We start from the raw sequence: 13,591 nt of genomic DNA, 5'->3' as shown, positions 1-13,591 counted from the left end.
TTGGGGTATTCTGTTATAAGCAACATAAAACAGACTAATATAGTAAATTGGTACCAAGAAGTTGGGGATTGCTGATGAAGTTGTTTCAGGTGATACCTGAAAATGTGGATGCAGCATTGAGAATGGGCAGAAGGTGGAAGAATTTGGAGGAGCCACTAAAAGAACCCTAGATTCTGGTGAGGGCTTAGAAGACAAGAGGACTAGGGAAGGTTTGAAACTCCTTCGAGATTGCTCAAGTGGTTTTGACTCGAATGCTGGCAGAAATATAGACAGTAAAGGCCATTCTGATGAGGCTTCAGACGGAATTGAGGAACAAGTTCTTGAAAACTGGAGTAAAGCCCATCCTTGTTATAAATTTGCAAATAACTTGTCTGAACTGTGTCCATGCCTGAGGGCTTTGTGGAACTTGATAGTGAAGAACTAGAGTATCCGGCAGAAGAAATGTCTAAACAAAAAGGAGCTGCATAGTTACTTTTGGTTACTTTCACTGAGATTTGGGAGTAAAGTAAAAATTTAAAGACCGAGCTTATAATTAAAAGTGGAGCAGTGTAGAAAGATTTAGAAAAATTTCCACCTGGCAACTTAAAGAGTGAAAAGAAAACATGATTAAGAGAGGAAAAACCGAAGGTGTAGCCCAGGAACTCTTTGCTAAAGGGACTAACATGGATAGAAGGGAGCTGGGTGCTGTTCCTCACGACAATGAAAGTAAGACATCAAACGAATCTTGGAGATCTTCGAAGCTGCTCCTCCCATACTGGCCCAGAGGGCTAGGAAGGAAGATGATTTTAGGAGACAGGCCTAGGGCACTCTCTATAGGCTCACTCTCCAGGGCTGCCTCGGGACTCTGGTCCTTGCACCCCCAGCACAGCGCTTTTCAGCTGCCCCAGCAATGGCACAAGCAGCCCCAGGTGTGGCTCATGTTGCAGCTTGAGAAGGTGCAGATCATAAATCTTAGCAGCATCCACGTGGTGCTAATTCCACAGTCTTGGAGAAAATAGTAGCTGTGGAGGCTTGGCAGCATCCACCCAGATTTCAAAGGATGTAGTCAAAAGCCTGGGGGCCCAAATAAAGACTTGTCACAGGGAGGGAGCCAACGGAGAGCCCCTATTAGAGCAGGAGAAGTGGAAATGTGGGGTTGCAGCTGCTGCAGATAGTTCCCAGCAGGGCTTTGCTTAGTAGATTTATAGATGCAAGGCCATAACAGTGAGTCCCCACCAGGTAAATGCCTAGTGGAGTTGTGGGAACAAGACTGCCCTGGGGACCCCAGAACTGTATAGTCCCTGGTAGCATGCAGTGCCTACATGGGAAATCTTCAGGCACTAGATTCCAACCTGCACGAGCAGCCACCTGGTCTGTACCCACCGAAGCTGTAAGGGTGGGACTATCTGAGGCCTTGGGTCCAACTCCTATTCCAGTGTGTCTAACAGGTGGCACATGGAGTACAAAATAATTATTCTTCAGCTTTATGACTAATGTCTGCCTTGCTGGTTTTGAGATTTGTTTGGGGCCTGTTACCCCTTTCTTTTGGAGTGGGAATATCTGTCTTACGCCTGTACCACCATTTTATCTTGAAAGTAGGTAATATTTTGTGATTGCACAGCCTCACAGATGAGACTCTGGATTTTGAACTTTTGAATTCATTCTGGAACAAGTTAAGACTTTAAGCTTATGGGGTTGGAATTAATGATTTGTATGTGAGAAAGACATGAGTTTTGGGGGGCCAGGGGTAAAATACTCTAGCTTGAATATTTGTCCCTTCCAAAGTCATGTTGAAATTTAATCACCCATGTGACAGTATTAAGAGGTGAGGCCTTTCACAGGTGACTTGGTTATGAGGGCTCTGCTCTCATGAATGGATTAATCTACTTGTGGTTTCATGTATTGGTGGATTAATGGGTTAATGGATCCATGGGTTATGGAAGTGGGACTGGCGGCTTTATAGGAAGAGGAAGAGAGACCTGAGCTAGCACACTCAGCTCCCTTGCCATGTGATGCCTTGCACCATCCCAGGACTCTGCAGAGTCTTCCTACTAGCAAGGTCCTCAGCTGTTGCAGCTTCTTGATCTTGGACTTCTCAGCCTTTATACTGTAAGAAATGAATTCATTTTCTTCATAAAATACCAGTTTCAGATATTCTGCTATAAGCAACAGAAAAGGCACTAAGACAGTGTTGAACCATGGAGGCAGAGGCAGTACTTTAGCAGCAAGCTGGTACATGATAGATGCTGCATAATACATCCTCCTGTTCTCTCCCATTGTATGTCCCCATGCACCCTGAATGTATACCTTTAATATTATTTGTTTCCATTGTTACAATATTTTTCATACTGTACTTTCTTCAATCTTTTGTAAGCTTTATGAAAACATGCCTTCTCTTATTCACTGCTGTCCCCAGTACTCAGGGTGCCAGAACCTTGGCAATGAATTTCATGGCTAAAAAAATGTCAGAAAGCCAGAGATTGAAAGCCTCTACATGAATGTAATTATGAATACAGTTGCTATAAAGATGCATATGCAGGTTTTTGGGCAGACATAGTTTTCATGTCATTGGGGTAAATACCTAAGAGCACAAGCAACAGATTATATGGTAAATTTATGTTCAGCTTTGTGGCTATAGGATTTCGCATTCCCACTATCAATAAATTAAAGCTCCTATTGCTCCACATCTTTACTTACAGACAGTCTGATTGCACAGCTGTCCTGCTTAGTCACCTTGCTACACAGTATAGCAGAATAAAATGCCTGTTGGCAAATTTGTCTAAAATGCTCCTGGCTAAAAATCTTGTTTTGATTATATCAATTTTTTAGTAAACTTTAAAGTTTTAAAAGAACTCTATTTTAATATAAAAATTAAAGTTAATAAAAAGATAATTATGCATTTGAGAGAGTATCAAGATTAATAAAATTTCTTTAGCAAATAGCGAGCTATTTACTAAAGCTCGCTTTACTTAAAGAAGATGCTGGAAAATATGCTAAGGGTGAACTACAACTTGAAATAATTTATCGGTAGAGATATACCAGGAAAAGCCTCCACATAAATGTTGTATTAGTAGTACTGATTATTTTAACAACATTAAGTGTCTGATGAGGAATGACACAGGACTTTGAACTGTGCCAGTGGACGTGTCTCTTTCAGATAAATTATCACTGCAGTGTCATCTGTCTTCTCTAACGAAAATAAATTTGTTAAAAGATACAAAATAAGGGATAGATAGGAGTAATAAGTTCTAGTGTTCTATAGTAGTGGGATGACTATAGTGAACAATAATATATGTTTTCAAATAGCTGCAAGGGAGATATTGAATGTTTCCAACATAAAGAAATAATAAATATTTGAGACGATAAATATGCTGATTACCCTGATTTGCCCACTATATATTACATGCATTGAAACATCACTATTTACCCACACATATGTACAATGATTATATATCAACTAAAAAAGAAAAAGCTATTTTTAAATGTTTTATAAGATTATATGCATTTTTAAAAAGATCATATAGAATATTTCATTAGATTTTATAAGAATAAAAGATTATATGTATAATCTTTTTAAAAAGGACACATACCACATATGTATTCTAAATATATTTATATATACAGAGAAGGTATTCAAGAAAATCTAATAAATATTATTCTAAGAATATATTCACATTTTTTGAAACAAGTCAAATTTAAAGATGATGCCATTATATATCTTTATAACAGTTCTAAATGTTTATGTTTCAAATAATATACTTCAAAATATCTCCTTGTGGTTTTAGTCTGCTTTTCTCTGACGACTGGTGATGTTGAACATATTATCATGTGTTTAGTGGTTATTCATATATCTTATTTTGTGAAATATTTGTTCAAAAATTTTTACCATTTTATTGGGTTGTCTTATTAAATTATAAATGTTCTTTATAAATTGGTTACAAACCCTTATCGGATATATGTTTTGCAAAAACATATCTAGTCTGTGGCTTTAAAAAATGCTTTGCATCTCAAAGAATACTTTTAATTGGATAGAGAAACTACAAAGAAAAATTTTATAGAGAAATAACTAAGTAGTTTATTTGTCATTGTAGCATGCACATACATTTTTAGAATAAACATATAGTTGAGTTATTTAAAACTTAAAACCAATCCTCAGCATAATTTTGTAATTATTTTACCTGTTTTTATATAGGAGAAACAGAAGTGTTCTATAAGAAATTTGGACAAGACACTGCAAGAAGTTAAGAGGTACTCATATCATCCTTCATTATGCTTAAGGGATATGCCATTCAAAGAAAAACTGTAGAACATCTGACTTTAAGAAATTAAAATAGAATTTAAAACCCTGTAAAAAATAAGCATTCTGGTGCTCTAAAGATAAATTTATAAGCATACAGATATATTTGTGAAGTTTGTATATAATAATTTAAAATTCTTTTACAACTTTAATGGTTTGTATATAGGGATTTTGAAAAATATGTGTGTATATACTTTGAAAATTGTGTAATTTAAAAGTGCAAAGTAAAATATGACTGTTTTATGAGACCACTATTAGTGCCAGTAGTGTATCTTTGATATAATCAATTGTAGTACTAATTTTTTTTTTTATTATACTTTAGGTTTTAGGGTACATGTGCACAATGTGCAGGTTTGTTACATATGTATCCATGTGCCATGTTGATTTCCTGCACCCATTAACTCGTCATTTAGCATTAGGTATATCTCCTAATGCTGTTCCTCCCCCCTCCCCCACCCCACAACAGTCCCCGGAATGTGATATTCCCCTTCCTGTGTCCATGAGTTCTCTTTGTTCAATTCCCACCTATGAGTGAGAACATGCGGTGTTTGGTTTTTTGTCCTTGCGATAGTTTACTGAGAATGATGTTTTCCAGTTTCATCCATGTCCCTACAAAGGACATGAACTCATCATTTTTTATGGCTGCATAGTATTCCATGGTGTATATGTGCCACATTTTCTTAATCCAGTCTATCGTTGTTGGACATTTGGGTTGTTTCCAAGTCTTTGCTATTGTGAATAGTGCCGCAGTAAACATACATGTGCATGTGTCTTTATAGCAGCATGATTTATAGTCCTTTGGGTATATACCCAGTAATGGGATGGCTGGGCCAAATGGTATTTCTAGTTCTAGATCCCTGAGGAATCGCCACACTGACTTCCACAATGGTTGAACTAGTTTACAGTCCCACCAACAGTGTAAAAGTGTTCCTATTTCTCCACATCCTCTCCAGCACCTGTTGTTTCCTGCTTTTTTAATGATGGCCATTCTAACTGGTGTGAGATGGTATCTCACTGTGGTTTTGATTTGCATTTCTCTGATGGCCAGTGATGATGAGCATTTCTTCATGTGTTTTTTGGCTGCATACATGTCTTCTTTTGAGAAGTGTCTGTTCATGTCCTTTGCCCACTTTTTGATGGGGTTGTTTGTTTTTTTCTTGTAAATTTGTTTGAGTTCATTGTAGATTCTGGATATTAGCCCTTTGTCAGATGATAGGTTGCAAAAATTTTCTCCCATTTGTGGTTGCCTGTTCACTCTGATGGTAGTTTCTTTTGCTGTGCAGAAGCTCTTTAGTTTAATTAGATCCCATTTGTCAATTTTGGCTTTTGTTCCCATTGCTTTTGGTGTTTTAGACATGAAGTCCTTGCCCACGCCTATGTCCTGAATGGTATTGCCTAGGTTTTCTTGTAGGATTTTAATGGTTTTAGGTCTAACATTTAAGTCTTTAATCTATCTTGAATTAATTTTTGTATAAAGTGTAAGGAAGGGATCCAATTTCAGCTTTCTACATATGGCTAGCCAGTTTTCCTAGCACCATTTATTATATAGGGAATCCTTTCCCCATTTCTTGTTTTTGTCAGGTTTGTCAAAGATCAGATAGTTGTAGATATGCGGCATCATTTCTGAGGGCTCTGTTCTGTTCCATTGATCTATATCTCTGTTGTGGGACCAGTACCATGCTGTTTTGGTTACTGTAGCCTGGTAGTATAGTTTGAAGTCAAACCGCTCAACTACCTGGCAACTGAACAACCTGCTCCTGAACGACTATTGGGTACATAATGAAATGAAGGCAGAAATAAAGATGTTCTTTGAAACCAACGACAACAAAGACACAACATACCAGAATCTCTGGGACACATTCAAAGCAGTGTGTAGAGGGAAATTTATAGCACTAAATGCCCACAAGAGAAAGCAGGAAAGATCCAAAATTGACACCCTAACATCACAAAAGAACTTGAAAAGCAAGAGCAAACACATTCAAAAGCTAGCAGAAGGCTAGAAATAACTAAAATCAGAGCAGAACTGAAGGAAATAGAGACACGAAAAACCCTTCAAAAAATTAATGAATCCAGGAGCTGGTTTTTTGAGAAGATCAACAAAATTGATAGACCGCTAGCAAGACTAATAAAGAAGAAAAGAGAGAAGAATCAAATAGATGCAATAAAAAATGAAAAAGGGGATATCACCACCGATCCCACAGAAATACAATCTACCATCAGAGAATACTACAAACACCTCTATGCAAATAAACTAGAAAATCTAGAAGAGATGGATAAATTCCTCGACAAATACACCCTCCCAAGACTAAATCAGGAAGAAGTCGAATCTCTGAATAGACCAATAACAGGTTCTGAAATTGTGGCAATAATCAATAGCTTACCAACCAAAAATAGTCCAGGACCTGATGGATTCACAGCTGAATTCTACCAGAGGTACAAGGAGGAACTGGTACCATTCCTTCTGAAACTATTCCAATCGATAGAAAAAGAGGGAATCCTCCCTAACACATTTTATGAAGCCAGCATCGTCCTGATACCAAAGCCAGGCAGAGACACAACCAAAAAAGAGAATTTTAGACCAATATCCTTGATGAACATTGATGCAAAAATCCTCAATAAAATACTGGCAAACCGAATCCAGCAGCACATCAAAAAGCTTATCCACCATGATCAAGTGGGCTTCATCCCTGGGATGCAAGGCTGGTTCAACATATGCAAATCAATAAATGTAATCCAGCATATATAAACAGAACCAAAGACAAAAACCACACGATTATCTCAATAGATGCAGAAAAGGCCTTTGACAAAATTCAACAATGCTTCATGATAAAAACTCTCAATAAATTAGGTATTGATGGGACGTATCTCAAAATAATAAGAGCTATATACGACAAACCCACAGCCAATATCATACTGAATGGGCAAAAACTGGAAGCATTCCCTCTGAAAACTGGCACAAGACAGGGATGCCCTCTCTCACCGCTCCTATTCAACATAGTGCTGGAAGTTCTGGCCAGAGCAATCAGGCAGGAGAAGGAAATAAAGGGTATTCAATTAGGAAAAGAGGAAGTCAAACTGTCCCTGTTTGCAGATGACATGATTGTATATCTAGAAAATCCCACTGTCTCAGCCCAAAATCTCCTTAAGCTGATTAGCAACTTCAGCAAAGTCTCAGGATACAAAATCAATGTACAAAAATCACAAGCATTCTTGTACACCAATCACAGACAAACAGAGAGCCAAATCATGAGTGAACTCCCATTCACAATTGCTTCAAAGAGAATAAAATACCTAGGAATCCAACTTACAAGGGATGTGAAGGACCTCTTCAAGGAGAACTACAAACCACTGCTCAATGAAATCAAAGAGGATACAAACAAATGGAAGAACATTCCATGCTCATGGGTTGGAAGAATCAATATCGTGAAAATGGCCATACTGCCCAAGGTAATTTATAGATTCAATGCCATCCCCATCAAGCTACCAATAACTTTCTTCACAGAATTGGAAAAAACTACTTTAAAGTTCATATGGAACCAAAAAAGAGCCCGCATCGCCAAGTCAATCCTAAGCCAAAAGAACAAAGCTGGAGGCATCACGCTACCTGACTTCAAACTATACTACAAGGCTGTAGTAGTAATTTAAAAAATAAAGATGAATTCCCTTTGAGCTATGTTAAGGTTTAAGAAATAATTTTCTTTGCTTTTAATTTAACAGCTTTATTGAAGGAAAATTGATATGCAAAACATTGTGCATGTTTAAAGCTTACAATTTCATAAGCTTGGCTTATGTACACAGCAGTAAAACCATAACAATAATCAAAATAATGACTATTCCAAAAGTTTTGTAGGGTCAATCTGTTATCCCTCTCTCCATTAAACTACAGATCTGATTTGTCATAATAGTCTTGTTTGCATTTTTCTGAAATTTTGTATCACTAAAATCATACACAATGTGTTCTTTTATTTTCTGGCATTTTTCACTCAGCAAAATTATTTTGAGATTCATCTATATCGTGTATATTGGTGGTTCATTCTTTCTTCAATGGCTTAGAATCCCCTTTGATGAAGAGGAAGTTTACATTTTGAAGTTGAGGCTTTCCAAGCATTCATTTCTCTGTGGGATATACACAGAAATAAAATTATAAAATGTAAGTTCTTATGTGTTGTTGTGTAGGCATAGAAGTTGGTAATAAATATAAAATTTTACCTTTTAAATACTTTACAAGCTAACTTATCATTTTATATATGGCTATTAAAGTGTGCATACATTTTATTATAAATAATTTATACAGTATTTCTATGAGCTGAAATTAATCTATCAAGTCTAGTTAACACTCATGTTCTTAGCAGGTCCTTAAAGGCAACTGTGAATTAACGGAGACTGGTATTGAGAAAATCAGTCCTGATTTGTTTCTCCTGGAGTTTTCTTCTTTATGTGATCCTTCATAAAAGGTTAGTTTTTATAGTATGTACAAAATACGTGGGAAGACAGGTAGAAAGCCCAAATTGTTCTAGTCTACTATATCAGTCTCTTGTTCTGAACCACTTCTTTTTTTTTTTTTTTTTCTTGGTCCTCAGTGTCTCTAGGATGGCTGGCCACTTTTCTAGCATCAGTCCATACTATAGAAACTGAATATGTGGTACTCTGGTCAGCTTCAGGCAAACACACGTCCACATTCAGCACTTCTTGCCTCCTGCGAGTTGGGATTAATTTTTGAACCAAGATTTCTGGAGCAGGGAGATAAAAATATAAAGAATCATAATGGTACTGCTTCCAGTAAAAATCTCAAATATTGTAAATATTAACATGGAATTAAATGACAGAAAAATAAAAGGAACAAAATATGAATTTTTTCTTAGTAGGCATTTCTTAAAATCCCTGTCATGAAAATTATTAATTACAGTAGTTTACAAATCAGCATATAAGGTAAAATAGAAATACTCATATAAAAATGTGAAAACTTTTCAAATTATCTCCTGTTTATTCAATAATAAATTTATGAAGCAAAAAATATGTGTAAATATATCTATATATACACACAAACACACATGTGCATATATATGTATATATTAATAAAATATATTGATAAAATGTGTAGGTCGTTTGAAACTTCTACCCAAAAGCTGAAGCACTCTTGAGTTTGGGAAGTTAGGGTTCTGTTGCTGTCCTTTTTGTTGATTTGGTTCTTGTCTCAGATGTCTTAACAGAATGACAGATTTAGGGAGTTGATTTTGTTTCACATATTAAAGATGAGGAAATCCCAGAAACTCAGAAATTTCTACTATTAGTTTTATTGCTTTTAGATAGATAGGGAGTATAAGAAGTTAGATATCCTTAGTTAATCTTACAGAATTAAATCTATTGGAGTAAAACCATTTGGAAAGGATTTTTTATCTCCAGCTTTGGACCTTTGTTCTGCAATAACTGCAGCCATCTAAAGTAAATTGCCCATTAAAGTACCACTCAGGCTTTTGACAAATTGCATCAAACTGTTTTCTTCCTCTGGGGAAACACAAACCTGAGAACGGTGGCTTTATTTTTTCTGCTTGACATATAGGTTGCTTGAACCAGCAGGCTAAAATGCTTTTAGGTGCTCTATAAGACAACCCGAAGAGGTTATATATGGTCTAGTAGAGCCCAAGTGAAGATACTGAATACAATCAGCTTATCTTGTGTGATGACAAATAATTGGTCATGCTCTCATATCATTTATCATTTTGAAAAGAGTTCTCACTTTAAACCATGTTATAGAAGAGGACTGTAATGGAACTGACAAAGACTATAAATTCTGTGTTTGTTTAAAAGGTTATTGAACCATATGAAAATAATTCAAATGTCTGGCAACATACAAATTTAAAGCACTGCTGTTGTTAGCAGTTACTATCTTACTTTTCAGTTGATGAAAGTTCAAGTTGCTAATAATAATAGAGTTAAAAAAATCAATTTTGATGAAAATACTTTTCAAAATCAAATTAGCAATAATCAAATATTCAAAGATAACTACATCTATAGTTTAGATGTTAACAGAATAAAATATTTTATTTTTTAACTTACATTATTTTAGCTATATGAAAACCATATCTGGATTGTTATTAGTAGTAAATAGCTATGTTATTCTATCTTCCCAGTGTATACTAGGAAAAGAAAAATAAACACAGCCCCCTTTTCTAATAGAAAGCTATTCACTTTAGCCTTGATTATTGATATATTGTGGTCATGTTATTTAACAGTAGTAAAAAATGCTTTAGGTCATCAACAAAAAATTCTAATTTACAAATATGAGGAGATGGACATTAAACTAAAAATAACTTTTAAATTGCTTAAATGCTTTGATTTTAGAAACCATTTTATGATCTACAACATTTGGCAGAGAGTATAGAATGTATTATTTCATACTGAATCAATAGTCTGTAAAGTTCTGGGTAGTGTCACTTTCCTTAACTTTCATAACTTTGATGCTTCTGAATATAACAGGCCTGTTATTTCATAGACTATTCCTGAATTTGAGTTTGTCTCATATTTCCTATTGATTAAATTCTAGTTATGCACATTTGGAAGGAATATCACAGAAGTGAGGCTATGTTTCTATGAGTAAGCATATGATTTTGATTTGTCACATTATTATGATCTTAGTTTTGATTATGTTAAATGCATGTCTGTCAGACTTCACTGTAAAACTACTCATTTTACATTTGTAATAAATAAGAATTTTGTGGAGAGATACTTTGAGACTGTGTAAACATTCTATTCTTTACCAAACTTTTTATATATTCATTTATGTGTTTAGATCAGTAAATTTATTATAATGCCAAAATTGTTCCGTATTTGGCCAAAGGAACACTTGTCAAGCAAGCTTTTCTGTCTTTTTGATATATCCCCATCATTCTTTAAGTGCTTTCTTACTTTTCTGGCACAATAATATTTTCCAGACCTACTTCCTACTTTCTCTGCCCCAGTCAGCTATTTCCCCAAGGAGGTCCAATTACTGTAGTAAAGAGTTATATTAAATCAAAATCTGGTAGATAGATTCACTTATTTCTCTGGGCCATGTGGGCAAATGCATCATGTGTCTAGCACATAAAAGTGTTACATGTAAATTATTTTTACCCTTTGAGTAGTAAATAGTTGACCACACTAATAAATTTTTGTATGCAGTCATGTATCACTTAACAATAGGGATATGCTCTAAGAAACGTCGTTAGGCAATTTTGTCAGTGTGAATGTTACAGAGTGTACTTACACAAAACTAGATGGTGTAGCCTACTACACACCTAGACTATAGAGTATAGCTTCTTGGTCCTAAGCTACAAACCTGTACAGCATATTGCTGTACTAAATGCTGCAGGCCATTTTAACACAATTGTATTTGTGTATCTAAACATAGACAAGGTACGGAAAAATATGGTATTATAATCTTATGACACCATTGTATATGCAGTTCATTGTTGACCAAAACATCATTATGTGGTGCATGATTGTATTGTGAAAGTTGTCAGAATCAAAATGGAGTAACTTGTGAAAAAAAAAAAAAAAAACTTGACAAATAGAGTTAGAGAAAACTATAAGATGTGTAAATGCCTGATAACAAAAACTATGACAAAAGACTGCAAAAGCTATAACCTTGCCCAAAGGCCGTAAAACATTACACTAAAAGTCCGTCTGTGAGGATATTTACCTGGTAATTGCCTGTTAAACCTCAGAATTGTGTCACGCTTATTATTGCTCCTTGTAGTAAAGGGTAATTATCTCAAAACAATTTTGTAATTCTCCTCATTTTTTCCTTTAAAAACGTTTGTTTTCCTTTACTTCCCTGAGTACTCACATAGGTTACTATGGCATGCACATTCCCCTTTGCAATGCCCTATTTCCCGAATAAATGTCATTTTCTTTTAGAGAGCCTCTCTCTGTTTGTTATTTAGGTTGAGATTGTGCATGCATTTATAGGTTTTAAAGGACTGAAGAAATAGATCAATCCTGGCTTAAGTATAGGACATACCTTCTCAATTTTGTTCTCAATTTTGGCTCCATATTTTATGTACCTGAGGGAGCTTAAGAAAGTGAATGTCTCAGTCTACCCCCAGAGATTTTGATTTAGTTGGTTTGGGGGGTGGTCTGGGCATTAAGACTTTTTGGAAACTTCCCAGGTGATTCTAATGTGCAGCCAAGGTTGAGAATTTGAGAACAGTTCTAGTAATACGCCACTATTTCATGTATGTTAATAGAGTCTCCTGATATGAGTAAGATTTCACCAGGACCTCTATTTCCTGGCTCAGTCAGGCAGCTCCTGATTCAAAAAGTTCACAAGGGGTATGGGCATAAAAGACATTTCTGGAAAATGGATTAATTTACATTAGTTAGCTAGCTTGGAGAAATTATGAGTTTAAACTCGTTTTTTGCTTGGCTTAAGTGGAGTTTCAAAGCAAGTCGTGGCCTCTTTGGACGCCTTTTCCCTGGGTTCATAACACCACTTTGGCCTTGTGGACATTACCACTATGAACATGAAGGATGTGTGGAAAAAGCAAGTTAGTAAGGCTTCTTTTTTCCCCAAAACCTTACAGTAGAGCTGACCTTTAAAACATTTTCTCTGAGGTTCTGTGAGCAACCATCCTTGTCAGGATTAGTTCAAAGTTTCCCAATTTCATATACTTGACAGAATTATCTGGTAATTATATAATAATAATAATAACAACATAAAGCAGATCCTTCGCCTCACCCCAGCTAGTCTCAGAAACACAACTGGTCAGCATAAGATTAAAGGGGCTGAGGAGAGCACCCATAGTAAAGCTTGCTAATGCAGCAGCCTTTTGAGATGCACCATGATACCTCAGCAATGATGTCTTAATAAGTTTTATAAATTTATTGAGTTTAATGAATTTTTGTTAGCTCTGCTAACTCTTTCTCACTTTGCTCCTTTTGCAGCTGCTAATATGGGAAAGACTGAAATCAGCAAGTTTCTGGCTGTAAGCTAAAAGAGGCTCTTGAATCATATTTCCGCCTACTTAGCAAATTTCTCTTGCGACAATTGGATGTTATTTGGGGTTCCATACTAGCAGGAAGAAGTACAAGCAAAGCTAAGTCATTTTGAGAATAAATATTATCTCTATATATATTTGTAACTGCTATTTTCTTTCCTTTTTGAGGTTTATGATTGATCCTTGGCATGTGTCCCCTTGTGTATTGCTCTACTGAAAACAGCCTAAAAAAGAATTTCCCCTCGATGTGGAACTTCTCTTTAGTTACAATTCTACTTTCTCCTTCACTTGAGTATCAGTCTTCAGAGAACTAGCATAATAAAGGAGTGGATACAGATGT

General features: G+C 35.6%; 1 long non-coding RNA gene across 1 annotated transcript in view; it reads left to right on the top strand.

Moving 5' to 3' along the window:
• LOC105738387 overlaps nt 1-13,386 on the top strand; it is a 29,213-nt gene extending 15,827 nt beyond the window's left edge. Inside the window, exons 2-4 of the long non-coding RNA XR_004027965.1 lie at nt 4,172-4,227; nt 8,629-8,730; nt 13,199-13,386. This is a non-coding gene — a long non-coding RNA (uncharacterized LOC105738387). The remainder of the gene's footprint in view (nt 1-4,171; nt 4,228-8,628; nt 8,731-13,198) is intronic.
• Nucleotides 13,387-13,591: the final 205 nt, after the last annotated feature.

Source organism: Nomascus leucogenys, chromosome 22a (genome assembly GCF_006542625.1).
Source record: "Nomascus leucogenys isolate Asia chromosome 22a, Asia_NLE_v1, whole genome shotgun sequence".
Taxonomy (NCBI): Eukaryota; Metazoa; Chordata; class Mammalia; order Primates; family Hylobatidae; genus Nomascus; species Nomascus leucogenys.
The sequence above is the reverse complement of the archived record's forward strand: the minus strand, read 5'-3'. Positions and strand labels throughout refer to the sequence as shown.